Source organism: Sinohyriopsis cumingii, chromosome 7 (genome assembly GCF_028554795.1).
Source record: "Sinohyriopsis cumingii isolate HCF-2022 chromosome 7, ASM2855479v2, whole genome shotgun sequence".
NCBI lineage: Eukaryota > Metazoa > Mollusca > Bivalvia > Unionida > Unionidae > Sinohyriopsis > Sinohyriopsis cumingii.
Genome location: NC_142967.1, coordinates 117515175 through 117531485, shown reverse-complemented (window position 1 = coordinate 117531485; position 16311 = coordinate 117515175). Strand labels below are relative to the sequence as shown.

General features: G+C 33.4%; 1 protein-coding gene and 1 long non-coding RNA gene across 2 annotated transcripts in view; one reads left to right on the top strand and one right to left on the bottom strand.

Moving 5' to 3' along the window:
* Positions 1-16311, top strand: part of LOC149796001 (uncharacterized) — a 199533-nt gene that overhangs the window by 28204 nt on the left and 155018 nt on the right. The gene's annotated exons all lie outside the window — the stretch shown is intronic.
* The window catches only part of LOC149796002 (uncharacterized), a 72060-nt gene continuing 67819 nt past the window's right edge, over positions 12071-16311 (bottom strand). Inside the window, exons 4-5 of the long non-coding RNA XR_016422475.1 lie at positions 16090-16221; positions 12071-12353 (exon numbers count right to left, since the gene is read on the bottom strand). This is a non-coding gene — a long non-coding RNA (uncharacterized LOC149796002). The remainder of the gene's footprint in view (positions 12354-16089; positions 16222-16311) is intronic.

Below are 16311 nucleotides of genomic sequence, written 5' to 3'. Positions count from 1 at the left end.
CACATGCATCTTTGTGTCATCCTGTTCCTCAGTACACTCATGATACTGTTCATCACAGAAAATGACATTCACAGTCTGGAAAAAATGGAAAATAAAATATTTGTGGATGTACAAACAGATATATTTTGGCACATGAACTATAGCAAGCCAGGTACAAAGATAATGATTAAGTGAGTGAGTAGTAATCCAGGATTAAATACCCCAGAAGAGTTAACTGCATATGTGATTTGATTACTAGGGCTCCAGTTAGGTGTAAGGATATTTATTTAACATCAGTTTTATAAGGACAGTGGAAAATACTAATGTCTTGTGGTACAGGTACATAATGTAGTGGTGGGTTCATTAGCATTGACTTTAAAATGATAGCATAGCACAACTGCTTTAGTAAACAGCCCTGGAGAGAACACCTGTCTGTTGAAGCTGGCAGTTGCACTGCAACTCGATTGTCTGAGGGTAATGGTTCATCTCATGTAATCAGTTACAACTACAATAATAGTAAAGGTTAAATGTGAATCCTCAAAGCTAATATCTACTTACACCTGACTAGGTCTGGTAAAGAAATGGCTTTGCATGGCAAGTCTTACTATTAGATACATACTGTTAAAACTTTATACTGATATTGAATCAGATCAGAAAAGTCCGTGTGTCAGGCTTAGGTGAAACTTTTCTTGGTATAGGAGTGGATATGAAATTGAACAAAAAGAAAGGAAAAAATTTATTAAGAGGAAGGGAGGTTAATTGTATATATCAACAGTCAGGTTTCCTGACAGTGAAGAAAAGACTGAGATCAGTCAGCTTGAGACAGTATGGATACAGATCTGTCTTGCCTTATCAAAGCCAGTACTGGTACATGTATATTATGTCTACATGCCACTTGATGCACTTGTCTCTTGTTTGAGACTGAATTGACGTAGCTGACTTGCTTCATGATCTAGAAGTTATTGCCATGGGGGATTTGAACATAGTCAATTTAGGCTGTAAGGAAGTAAGATGGCTAAACATGATTGAATCTTGTGGGTTATCTCAACCTGTTACCTCACCTACATAATTCGCTAAAGAGATAAGAGAATTCTTTATTTCAGACTGTATAGCCGATCTAAATTAAAGTATGAAATAAAAGCGTTTTTTTTAGACATAAATGATCATAGGTATTTTGTGTACAAATATACAAGCAAATCTAGAACTACAGAACGGAACCAGCATTGTTAAAAATAAAATTATATAAGACATTGAAAGAGTATTTTTTTCCAACTATCAATAATCTGAGAATTTAAATAAATATCATAGTTCCACAAAGATTTCAAGATACAATTTTGACTACTGGCTATTCATGTTATCATTAAAAACAAACATATTCTTTCTCATTACTTCTTCAAAACTGAATACATTAGTTTACAAACATGGTAGAGGAACAGTTCCATCTTGGAAGGCTTAATAGAAAATGAAGACTATTATTATAAGCAATAATTATTTTTTTATACATGAACTAAAGTTTGTCCACAGAGGAGCACAGTACATTGTGTAGCAGTGAGATCTGAATAATTAAATTTTGATATCTAAAGAACAATTTCTAAATTTATGTAGAAGCATGTTTGTTTGAGCACACACAAATCTGTAATGTCTCATAAATTCTAGATCAATGAATAGACAATTTCCAGGACGCAAAGAATAATATAAAATTTTTAACAATACATGAAAGAATATTTCTTAGAAAGGCCAAATTAATGTATAAAGTATCCAGAAAAGCCATTCCTGTCTATCTAAGCAGTATCTTTCACCAAAGAGATGCTGATGGTGCTCCAAATTTAAGGTCTGTTAGAAGTAAATATTACATTATGCCAAAGAAGGAATTGTTTCAAACTTTTTTTCAGTATACTGGTCCACTGGACTGGAACAACATTCCCAGTGACTCATAGCATTACTTCTTTTCATAATTGAATGAAATGGATGAAATCTTAAGACAGTTGAACATTTCTAGTAATATAAATACTGCCAGTTTTTTGGGTACTTTAGCATCATTTTCAAAATTTAATTTTTCAATACAGGATATTTTATATATGTTTATGTGTTCACAGATGTATGTGCATATGTTCCAGGCTAGATACTTGATTATTTTTAATCACTTAATCCTTTAGTGTCAAGCCAAATTTATCACATTATGTTGTATACTGGGTATATTGCAGTGTATATTGTATATAATGACTAGAAGGCCTCAGGCTAGATTAGTTCTGTAACTAATTGAGTTACCTTCTCTAAATAAAGTCATTGTAATTATTATTATTATTATTATTATTATTATTATTATCATTATTATTATTATCCTACTCTACTGATTCACCCTAATGGGAGGAAGAATTTTCATCATACAGTCATGGTATCCTCCCCTCCCTCCAGGAAAGTGCCAGCTATGCTTTAAAAACAATTAAATATTACATCATTAATATTAGTTTACCCCCCCCCCCCTTTTAAATCAACATGCTGATTTAAAAACAAAAAAGAATGAAATACTCTTAGGAGCCTGTATGGCTCATGAGAGAAATCAATGAAACAAGGCATTATAAGGACTATTTTCATCAAGTCAAGGACTGGCACAACTGCAAACTATGTACACCATACATACTGATAATGGCTTTGGGTTCAGTCTACTAAAAGAAATGAAATATAGAATATCTATTGAAAGTGCAGAAAGTCCAACTGAACTGTGGAAAATTCTGAAGGATTTTACCCCAAAATAAATACAATAAGATCCCAGTCAACTAATGCTTGATATGACAATAAATACTAATGTGAATCATTTTGTTAACATATTTAATGAGCACTTCATTAGTGTAACAAACTGAGCTTCCGATATATCAAATACTAATGCAGGTAGTAAATAGTTAAAAGATTTATTTAAGTACAAAATTCCCAAAATGAAATTGTATAATTCACAATTTTGTTTGTGTCATGTGCGGATTTTGTAAATGAACTGAAAAAGTCTAAGAAAACAACTGGAGTGGATCAGATAGGTTCATTCATCTGAAATAAATGCGCTGATATTATTGCTCCATCTCTTACTTACATAATTAATCAAAGCATTGATAAGGGAATCTTCCCATCTCAAACAGAGGCAGCAGAATTTATGTCTGTTTATAAAATGGGCTGAGAATGAAATCCAGTTAACAGTAGACCGATGACTATTCTGTCAATGATATCCAAACTATTTGAGAGATGTGTTTTTAGACATATGGTTTATCAGTCATGAAAAACTAAGCATTATTAATTGGAACTTAGGAATGATTATCATATTTTTAAACATATTGTTTATCATTCTTCTCCCCCAAACAACAAGACATGTTGCTTGGAACCTGAAGCAACGATAATCAGCAAACAGAAATCTAAATCTTGATTAAAGAATAATTTAAAATGTTGACACAAAAAACTTGTGGGAGTCCATGTTGATAACTGTCTAGACTGGTGTAAAGCAAGTGAAACATGTTTCTTTTGTTGTAAGCTCAAGAATATATTAGGATAAAATGTTATCTACCACTTAATTATATGAAATAACTTTACAGCACATTTCCCACTTGGAGTGCTGCTGCACTATTTATAGAAATATAACTGATAGAAATATTGAAACAATCTTCAAATTTCACAAAGGGCAGCTAGAATTATCCTAAATTTGCCACTTGATGCACCATCCAGAATTCTTTTATTGGAATTGAAATGGCTGAAATTTGAGTACAGATTAGCTTACCACAAGTCCATATTAATGCTGAAAGTAAAGAACAAAAGTCAGAAGAAAACCATGCCCAAAAGCATATACTTTTAAAAGCAATTTACTTACTCTTGAGCAATTCTTTGGAATGAACTCCCAAACACCATTAGCTCAGAAGTAAATCTGTGTTTTCAAAACAAAATTGTAAGCCTGTTATCTTGAAATGCAATTTTCACTGTAAATATTTCAATACATGCACTCCGGTTTATTCTGTTTTCATATCAAAATATACACCTGGTGGTCTTATACTTAGTGTATTAAAGCATCCATTACTGCATTTTATTATTATTGTCCTTGGCTTGTTGAGCTTTCTAAGGTGATCACTTTACAGATCACCAAAATTTCCTCAGTCCATGTGGGTTTCGAGTCCCAGACAGGGCCAGCATGGTTATGTAAAAAAACCTGCCAGTAGCTTCCTGTGGTTTGGTGTTTTTCCCAGGACTTTTTCCAGGTTCTCCTCCACCATATATTCTGGCCACCGTATAGGGCCTATCATGAGCTGAAAATAGTGTTAAACCCAAAACAACGGCAACTATTATTTTTGTTTTTGTTTGTATTTACAGAAGTTTATTTATTCTAAGGGCCTGAGGGGAGATTAATATGAGTTACCCTGAGAAAATAAAGTATTTGTTATTATTATTATTATTCTTCTTCTTATTATTATTATTATTCTTATTATTATTATTAGCCAAAACTTGATCACAGTGACTTACATGCCAAGATTTATTAAACATTCATTAAAAAATTCATGCATGTTTATAAATTCCAATACCTTTTGACCAAAATGACATTGAGGTTGCAATCTTGAAAATGTACTGAAATTAGGTCATTATTTTCTTGTCCTTAGTGAACATTATGTAATAAACGATGTCTGTAAGTAATTTCCATACCATATAATGTATTGTCACTAAACTTGCATTGTATATGCATCCCAGGATTCAGCAGTGTCACACACCTTAACTGGGCTGTTGTGTTTTCCTTTCAGTAGTTACTGAATGTTACTAGAAGGTTACAGAGTTGTGCCAAAGAAACCATGATATTTTGGGAACTCCTGCTCACTTTAAAACTCATTTGAACTTAAAATCAGCAGTGCCTGAAATAGTTGCCTATGGACAAGTCATTTTGCTTATTACCTCAGTTTCAAATAACTTGCTTGTGTTGCTTTGCAGTAATACACCAAGGCACACCATATCAGCGCCTTCCTTTAGATTGAAAGTTGGAGGGTGCATTGCCAAAGTTGGCAGTGGGTTTGGGGGACCTCCCCCAATGGGAATACATTTTTTTAAATAAAAAGTAGCTGGGTGTTAAGTAAAATTATAGCCAGGCAAATCACTTGGCTCCTGGCTGATAAGGAAGGCCATACAAATGCAATACAGCCACAGCTTTGAATTAGCTCGCTATATGCAGTGAAACTCCATCAATCCACACTCTTTTATTTCCATAGCATTTCACACATATTAAAGAAGAATTTGGACTGATGAATCACTTCAAGGAATAATTTAGAAAATCTGCTGTACAAATTATCATTTGAATACTGAGACATTGAGGTAAACAGCTTAGATTAATGAGGCATTACATAATATACAAGCATATCAGCTCCTATCCTGTTAAACAGTTTTCTATTTTATACCTCTTGCATGATGTCCTATGCACAATGCATTGCGTAATATAATCCATCATGTTTTTCTTTTATTACATGATGTCAGGTATTTACTGGGTGCAGTCAAACACATTCAGGACCCAGTAAAAGTGTTGCTATGTAATAGACAGTCTATTATGATAACCACAGTACAAAAATTATGTTGCATCATACTCTGTATTTATGCAGACAGTCTATTATGATAACCACAGTACAAAAATTATGTTGCATCATACTCTGTATTTATGCGTGATTCAGTAAAAACAAATATGGTTCCTTTTCAACGTTGTATTGATTTTAATATTGTGAAAAGTAATTTTAGTACACTGATAGGGATATCTAACTTGAGAGAATTCATGTGATCACCCCATTGTCCTTAGGTTTTGCCCACAATATCCAACGGTACAAACTCTAGAATATGTTGTCATTCTTCATCTTACATACTGCACCTAAATGTAGGCATTTAAAAATGGGTATGTTCTAGAGATAGTATTTGTAAAAGGCACATAGTTTATGCTCCCTGGTTGTCACACATAGATAGGTTCACTTCCTTCTATTCCTCATAAACAGATTTCACTCCCTGACTGTCCACTTTGACTCCACTCCCTGACTGCCCCACATCAGTACCCCTCCACATGTCTATCCTACACAGACATCCCCAACCCCTGACTGTCTCACATAGATAGATTCCACTCCTTGACTATCCAACATAGATACTCATGAACTATTCCACATAGGTTCCCCACCTGACCATCACATATAGACAGGTTCCACTCCCAGACTACCAGTATCTTACATAGACAATTGCTAATTCCGGTCTGTCTCACATGGGTTCCACTCTCTGAATGCCTTGCATAAACAGGTTTCTTTCTCTGATTATCCTACATAGACAGGATCCACTTCCAAACTATCTCATATAGACAGGTTTCACTCCCTATTTATTCCAAATAGACATGTTCCACTCCCTGACAATCGCACATACTTCCAGTTTCTGACTGTGCCATATAATCAGGTTTCACTTCTTGACTATGTAATATAGCCAGGTTCCAGTTCCTGACCATCCACATACACATCCACATAACACAGGTTCCACACAATGTCTGTCTCACATAGATGGGTTCTTTACTCTAACACTATCCCTTATAGGTTCAAATCCCAGTCTCACATAGGTTCCAGTCCCTGACAATCCTACACAGATAATTTTCACTGTACAGTTATCAAAAGTCATGGATGCACTTCAATATAGCATTATTGGATTAATTTAAGAACAAGGCTTTATGGTGTATTGTATACTTGTACTATAAAAGCAGTCATTCTTCAGCACAGTGGATTAACAATTGTAAAACTGAGTTGTATTGATTGTCTAAAGTGTCATTTATATTACAGTCCATTGACAGCTGAAAAGTGAGACACAGCGTGTTGGAAGAATTGATATATTTGATTGGCTTTTGCTTACTATTTTCCATATTCTCTTTTGCAACAATGATATTGAAGGTTATGTGAGAAAAATGTTTGAAATCATATTAAAGAGCAGATAAAAGGCATGGAGATAGCAAATAGCTTGGGAATTTGTCAGCAATTAAATTAACACACATTGCAGTATTTTCTAGTGATTTCTTGTAGCTTACGTCATGGTAATATGTTGAACATAAACCATGTATAGTGTATATTGAAATCTTTTATTAAGTTGAAATTACCTCCACTGGCTATCAATAAATAGTTGTAAAGCTTGTAGTTTGGTTGCATATACATGTAACTGTCTGTACTCTTGCACTCAGATTACATGCAGAGCATTGGCTGGATGATTATAAAGCAGCTGGAGCATATATCTGTCAGGATGATCATAGTGATAGAAAGTATATTGACAAACAGACTTAACACTTATAAATATTGATTAGGTCCAGTGTCATCTACAGCTGACCATGGACAGCTGAGTGTGACAAGCAAGGTGCAAGGAGACATTGTTCAGTTGATAGTTCTTGATTTTTTTTTTTTTGTTTTTCCTCATATCAGTCAGATTTGGAATCAGAATTACCATACTTTAAGAATGTGATTATAGAATCAGGTGTCACAGGATTAGAAAATAAATAATGCTGGAAATGGAAACCTGCAAAGATATATGTAAGTATTTCTGGTAGATGTTTTGTTGCTTGTAGCATTAACAAAAGAGAAACATTGAAAGATGTACTGTGGTTGCATGGTTTTGAATAATTATATCATTTTGTTTGTAACTAATTACAACAAGCAGAAGAATCCATTACTGAGCTGTACAAAAATTGAGCAGTATTTCTTTTAATTCAGATTTTAAATTTGTCAGTTGACCATCACTGTTTCCCAGGTATATATAATGTGAGATGTACTGTTGACTAATACAGAGTAATATTAGTTTCATTTGAAAATTTAAGAAAAAATATTTCTTGATGTTTAGTGCACTATGATTTATAAAAATCATCATTTTACACTTTGTTTTTCAATATATTAAATGCTGAATTTAATTGGATTCTCTACATTTCTTACACATATGTTAATACATTGTATAACACAAAATGTGGTGGCATGTCAGAGTTTAAATTAGTAAAATCCATTGTACAATATCAAAATCTTTCATATAATTCACATCATCATGGGCCATCAAATAATTGATCTCTGACAGCTTAATTTTAAATAGTTTGGAAAAGCATATGTGTGCTTTTGCTCTGTATAAAACTTGTCCATATATAGTAAAAGAAAAAAAGCACTCACCAGCCATTCTTAAAGATTGACTGATTTGAGGTATGTTTTTCAAATTTGTATTTCACTATCATCAGTGATGTACTACCAATTAATCACAATTTCTGAGGACAAATAACCTAGTGCAAAACGTAATAATGCAGCCATCCTGAAATACGACTACTCTGAAGTAGTGACCTAAAATCCTTATTTGTAAAACTTTTTGATGGAAACTGAGCTTTTTATGCTCTTTCTGATGATGCATTATTTTTGCAGAAAGAGCTCTATTTCTAAAGATATTCATACAGAAGATATCTTTTTCCAATGCTTCTTTCCTGGTGAGAAATGACAGAAGAATAATCATATGTGTTTATGTGGGATAGTGAAATCCCCCACCCCAATGAAAATTCGTGGGCAGGAGCTAAATTGTTCCTGCATGCAATTTCTGACTCTGTGCTATTATCCTATCTCTTGCAACAGTGTATATGCTAGATTCCATTATTCCTACATTTCTGCTTTTAATTAGGAGCTTTTTTGATGGTATTCACATTTTAAGACTGAGGAAATGCTCAAGATTTCACACTGCTTACATTGTTATATTACCTAACAACTTGTCAAATATTTTTCTTGCTTTATCACTCTTATGTTTGGATGAATGAGGAAATATGCAATGCCTGATTAAAACTGGAAAACATGTTGAACTTTCCAAGTGAATATAAGGACTTAATTAGTTTGCATTTGCATTCTGATTGTGGATAATTAGCTCCATTTGTCATAGACCAGAAGTGAACTTTTTTCCATTGTTCAGTTTTTTATGTCCATTGTTTGATTTTATCCTTCCACTTGCACAAGTTTGTTATTGCTACTCCTGAAACTACTTAAAAGATTGACATGAAACTTTACACACACATTCATCCTAGGATCTAGTTGATTCCTAGCTAAATGAAAATAATTCTACCCAGACATCTTGCAAATCTAAATGTAAAGTCATATTGAAATGTGGTTTTCACTGGATGACTTTATATGATGTCTAGTTGGTTCTAAATGACAGTGGTTCCACTTGGACATCCAACATGGCAGCCATAGTGGCCATCTTCTTGTAGTTGCTACATCTCCTGAATGGATGGTGATATGAGCATGGGGCTTTCAGTAAAAGACATATGATGTCAGTTGGTCCTAAATGAAAATCTGGTCACTCTGGCATCCAATAGCATTACCACAGCAGCCAGATAATAATAATAATAATAATAATGATAATAATATGATGATGATGATGTGGACTTATTATAGCACCTAGTCTTTAGAAACTCTAAACGCTTTGCAGTATTTGCGAATACATTAAAAATTTACACAAAAATGATCAAAAAATAAAACACAAGAGATTTTTTTAAAAAATGGAGACAATGAATAAGCATGCTGAAAATCTCGAAATTGCTACTTCTCCTGAACAGACTTGTGTCAGCATGGTGTTTTCACCAGATGACTTCTTACGTGTCAGCCTGTTCTTGAATACAAATTGTGCCTGAAATCCATTATTGCTGAAAAGTTCTAATCTTGATAATTATTTTGCTACTCTTCCTCGAGGGAAATTCATATATATATATTGGGTTTTCACCAGAAGGCCTCTTTTGATATCTGTTTGGTACAAAATGAAAATGGTGCTGTTCTGATATCTGTGAAGGTAACCATGGCAGGCATGTTGAAAATCTTGCTATTGCTACTTATAAGTGGAAAGTCAGATCAACGTGGTGTTTTCACCAGAGGATTAATTATGATATCTAGTTGGTCTCTGAATGAAAATGATGCTGTTTGACCTTAAGTATGGCTGCCACAATGAACATGTTGAAAATCTTGTCACTTATTCTCCTGAATGGATGGCGATATCAGTGTGGGATTTTCACATCATCTAATGGTGTCTGTGTTGGTTTAAATGAAAATGGTGCTATTTTACATCCAAAATGACTGCCACAGTAGCTGATATGAAAATGTTATTGTTCAAGAATATCAGAGATGGTTTCAAGAATCTAAGTTAAAAAGAAGAAATGGTCTTATCTTGAAGTCCTGGACATTGTTTTAAGACAGAAGAGCATTGGTACTTTCAAGGGACTCTTGTTTAGGTTTTAGGTTTCTTGCCTGGATTTACATGTATTTCAACTCAGAATGAAAAGAGAAGAAAGCTGATGTTACATGAATTTATGATAGTCCTATTTATGTAAATTTTAAGTCAACAAACATGGATTAGATCACATTTCTGTCAGCACAATGTAAGCACATGCTCAAGAAAACTAGTCTAAAAGCAAAAACTGATGACTTTGCCATCAGGGATTCATTAAATTTTCACTTTGCAAATGTTTAGAGGACCAACCGCTTCTGGGCATCTAGATTAGCTGCAGCTGCTGATTTAGAGGGAGATAATTCAATCTCCCCAGTGTAAAGAACACCAGACAGTCTCCTATTATTTCAGTCAATGAATGTCATATTGTTTTTAAAAAGACTTTAGAACAGTGCTGCATTGGATTTGATTGAATGAAATGTAAATACATATGTTCTACACACAAATTTGGAGCTAGAATTGCTGTTATGAGCACTGTCTATGTACATGCTCTGCCTATATGTCACTCTAAACATCTCTTGCTCATACAAAAAACATTGAAACTGTTTTTTTTTCTCCTTAGGGATAAACTATCTTCTTTGCTTCCGGTCTCTTTCTTTGTGGTTTCTTTACTTTTTCCTGTATTTTTGGAGTCCCCATTTTTCCTGAATCTGTACAATATTAAATGTGAAAGCTTGTCTGTTCACATGTAAGCAGTCACATGCTCTGATACCCGATGCAGTTTTAATACTAATAAAATGCATCAGAATCATTCAAATTGATTGCAAGAAGTAAAGACAGTGGGTTCACAACCTTTCTAATGCATGACATCATCACAGAAATAATGACATGTGAGAAGCAATGTTTGTGACTTGATAAATTCAATTTTCAAACATTGACCTCAATTTCTTAATTCTATTCACATTTATGGTGATACTTAAAATGTAGGTATCATTTTAATGCAGAGAAACTTTTCTTTTTAAAATGGTGTAACACATATCTAGGAGTTAAACACGTGAGGAGTTGAGAGGCATAGAATCTGGTCTGATAGTATTGCCAGCCTGGTCACATAGTGTTAAGTTTTACTTGGATCACCAGTATTTTCATGACTGCAGCTCCATTGATACATTGACACACTGCATTGAAGAGGCCAGCACACATTTCTATAAGTATGTAATTACTTGTTTTTTACAAGGAAAGTATCACTGAAATATTTGAATTTATATGTGACAGTGGAATATTTTCAGTTAAAAAATAGGTTTAAGTATCAATTTTATTTATTTGTGGCCACTGCTAATGCTTGGTTTCATAACCAATTCATAATTTTGGTAACTTTTTAAGCTAAATTATCATTGTTACAGTATTGGTTGTAAGTTTTCAAACCCTCATTTTTGTACATCATTAATTCATTAAAAATAATTGTTTTTGACCTGTCAATTTTGTATAAATAACCTTCATTCATATTAAAGGATGTAAAATTTGGGTACTAAAAAGGTTCTGATTAATTTTTATCTATAATTATTTGTACATGTGAAAAAAATTATTGAAAAATTCAAGGCATTATGGTGCAAACTGAAGCATGTCACATGAAAGCCACATCTTCAACACAGCTACCAGATGTTAAGACTTGACTAAGTTGATAAACATCTAGATAAATCACAAATTCTTATATAAACCAGTTGGTTCAAGATGATATATATATATATATATATATATATATATATATATATATATATATATATATATATATATATATATATAGAGAGAGAGAGAGAGAGAGAGAGAGAGAGTTTAATGGTCGGTCAGTACGATACCAACTATATATTGCCCACTTAAAGTTATGTAGGTTGAATTGCCCACTTAAAGTTACAGTATAATGTGTAAACTTCTTTCATTTACAAAAATTTCACAACAGTTATTGCATTAAACATGCATAGACATAGACCAACTAGTTCTCCACACAATTTTTCAGTCATGACTGGAGGCACCACCAGTTGTGTCAGACAAAAAAAGGTAGAAAATGTGTTAGCCTAGCCTTAGGGCCCACAGATGTTATTTTTGACTCACTGGTCCAAGATCAATTGGGTCCTCAGGATTGCCCAGGTCATCACAAGCCATGTTCCTAACATCAGCCAAGTCTGACAAGTGAATATTTCCTACAGTCCATTTACCATGAAACAAAAGACAGAAAAATAAGAATGAATACAATCTCAAAATTCAGACAACTACCTTATCGCTTATTTAATCACATAATTATCTTAGTAACCATGGCATTTTAAAATATTGAAATCACATTGATCATGTCTTTCATTTCTGGATCCTCGTTGAATCTCAATGCTGTAGTTAATAAAACTTAAGTCTAAAAGTTCTCAACATCTTATAAAATACATGTATATTTAATACCCTAATAAAAAAGAACAATTTGAATAATAAAAATAATAATAATAATAATAATAATAATAATAATGATCTTATTTAAAGAGGGTAACACAATTAGCTAAAAAACTAATCTACCTTGAGGCCCTCATACAAAGGAATTTATTTATTTTAGCTGCATCTCTGAAGCCACTGGATATATTGGGTTTGGAAGAAGGAAATAGAGTGGGCATTTCTAATCTCAACTGGAATACTATTCCAGAGCAGAGTTCCAGAGTATTGGAAACTTTTTTTAAATAACTCCTTATTTGGTTTGGGAATTTTATACTGTTTAGTAGACATAGATCGCAGGTGGGGAGTATTACCAGGTAGCCTATACTGGAATAGTGATTGTAAATATTCAGGAGCACTATTATGAGATATCCTGTACATTAATTTGGCTTTTCTCAAACAGATTCAGTCTTTAGTAGGTAATATTTTTAACATACCAGCTAAATTTTCCTTGCTTTCTTTCTGGATTGATATTAGCCCAAATGCTCTTTTTTGAAGATGTGCCAGCTTGGCTATGCTTTTATCATTTTTGAATTACCCCATACTGTACTACAGTAGTCCAAATAGGATTGTATGTAACTGTTATAAAATAGTTTTCTGTGCCTTTCAGAGAGAAAATGTCTTATCCTACTGAAAAGCCATAAACTTGAATTGACTTTTTTACTAATATGTTTGATATGATCAGTCCATGATTATTATCTACCAGAACACCAAGTAGTCTATCATGACAGACCATTTGCAAATTTGTATCCTTCCATGTCAGACATAGTTCATCACTATCAAAATTTGTCCTTCTTTGCTGTGTAGAGATAAGTAATATTTTAGTTTTACCAGTATTTACCACCATGCCATTGCATGTGCACCAGTTTTCCAGTTTGTTTAGGGCATTCTGTAAAGAAATTTCAAGTCCATGCTTTGTGTTTTGGATGTCTGACAATGTTGTGTCATCTGCATAGAGATCTGTAGATGATATTGAGTTTCTTAGTGAAAGTGGTAGGTGATTAATAAATAAAATGAATAGTAATGGACCTAGAATTGAGCCTTGTGGTACTCCATATCTAATTGTTTCAGGTTCAGACAGAACATTATTTATGTAAACATGTTGTGTTCTCTCACTTAAGTAAGAAGTAAACCATCTAATTGTTCTTTCATCACACTGGTTGATTTTCAGTTTCTTCAAAAGGATTTCATGATCCACCATGTCAAAAGCTTTCCTGAAATCTACAAATATAGATCCTATTATTCTACCTTGGTCAAGTGCTTGAAGCCATTTATCAGTTAGGGAGAACAAGGCAGTCTCACAGGAATGGTTCTGTCTAAAGCCTGATTGATTAGGGTGTAACAGCAAGTGTTTGGTTAAATCAAATGAAATTTAAAGATTGTTCATTGAAACAAAATGTTACAACTCATAAAGTCAATTTAGGTACAGTCAGCAACCCAAAAAGTAACAATGCACTTGGCAAAGAAATCTGAATTTCCACTGACCTTTCCCACCCCATTTTCAATATTTAGACATATTTGTGGTCAAAATATCCAAAAATTGGGGTGGGAATGTTCAGAGAAAATTCAGACTACTTGGTAGATTGTCAGGTGCCATGTTTTCTCAGAAGAAAGCATGTGTACAATGGTCCCAGGACAAATCAGCTAGTTCTGGTCCCTCTGACATGGTGAAGAAGTGGTTGTGCACTCAGCTTTGCAAATGTTCAGGCAATCAGGGTCTTGATGACTAAGAGGGGTATGTTTAATATACTAACAATAACCTCTTTGGTGCAAGCAGTATATATATATATATATATATATATATATATATATATATATATATATATATATATATATATATATGCATGCAGTTTGTTTCATTTGATATTAATGCATAATTTATAAAATTGGAAATGCGAGTTTTGGATTCAGCTAATGTGGGTATGTGAGAAAGCTTGCCAGTAGCTTCTCGTGGGTCAGTGGTTCTTTCCGGATTCTTCCTCCACCATTAATACTGGCCGCCATGTATAGCCTATCGTGTGCTGAAAAATGGCGTTAAACCCTACAACAACAACATCAACGTCAATTATGGTTAAGAACAGCCAAATGTTTGACTGACAAAGATCAAGCTTAGACTGGTGGTTAGCTCATTACATACTAAATTTACAGATTTTAGGGATATTGCACAATACTTGGGACTGGTCTCCACAATTGAGCAGCTTCTGCTTGCATCAATATTAAAGATCCGATGAACTAGTGCTGCTTATATATGACCAGTCTGTGATAAAAAGAATCAGTCATGAGCCTTGGACCACCAGAATTTTCAGGCCTTGAAGCTATACAAGACTTGGTCATACATGCAGCAGAAAAAATTCATATCGACGATACTGACATGTGTTAATTATGTTCTATTTTCCCAGCAGTATATGTGTAAAGCATTTTTAAGTTACTGTACATGCATTTTAAAGATTCACATTTTAAAAAAAGTTTCACAATGTGATTGATTATTCGAGAATAACACTAATAAACAAAGTTCACATTTTTATAACATTCTAAAATGATTTTTTGTTATGTTAATGCCAAGGAACTAGAAGACATATTGTTTTGTGTTGCCCATCAGTCATCAGTTTGTCTGTCCATCCATCCATTGTACTTTCTTGTTAGCAAGATCGCTGAAAAACTCTTGAGCCAGACCAGACCAAATTTGATCAATAGATATCTGAAACACTTCCCAATACAATGACAGGCTCTGGTTGCTTTGGACTTATTTGATAATTTTTTGCTGGAGTGGGTGAGTGGGCTTTATGGCGATGTTTAAGAAACATTACTTGAATGAGACAAATGAAATTGTATATTCTTATTATATTTTCTTGTAGATGAACTGATTATATTTCAGGCTGTTACGGCATTTTTTTCTGATTTGTACAGTTTTCACTTTTTGAACCAAGATATTTTTTGACACAACCTGTAATTATAATAAAGCACACATCATCAGTTGAGGTGAAGTAATGAAATTTAGTAGGCTTAGTTATATTACAATGCAGATTGAATTTTCTACTTTGTTTTCTTTTGACAAAAGCCTTCATAACATTATTTAGAAAAATCCTTTGAACTGGACAAATTAAATTTGTCATGCCTGCTTGTAGACATACTGTATGTAGATCATCCCCTACAATCTACATCATTGTAGGTGTTGCATTCTAGGAATTATGAGATGCCATGATGAATTTTTGCTTTGATTGAAGGTATGTATTTCTTTAAGTTCTGTTTTAATCAAACCTTCCAGGCAATTGTTAATCTGTACCAAAGACAACATATTATCATCTAGTCAGTTATCATTGAGAATTGTATGATGTTTAACTTGAAGCACTTGAGACAAATATTTAACAGTGATAATAAATATCCTGAGAATGTGCTGACTTTGGTGCACTTGGTATTTTTGTATGAAAACTCTTTTCAAAATGCATATACATTAAATAAACTTACCTTGAATCAACAGTTCAGTCAAATATGGTGGCTCAAATTTCCTGCAGTGCATCACTTCTTGTGACATTGGTTGTTGACCTTGTAGATGATTTTTCTTTCCTATTTTGTTCCAAGCTTTCAGCATTATGGGTGCTGTTTTGAACAAATGACAAACATATCCCAATTTCTGCAATGCTGAATCTATTTATTTGGCAAAACTCCTTTAACCTCTTGAGAGGAAGA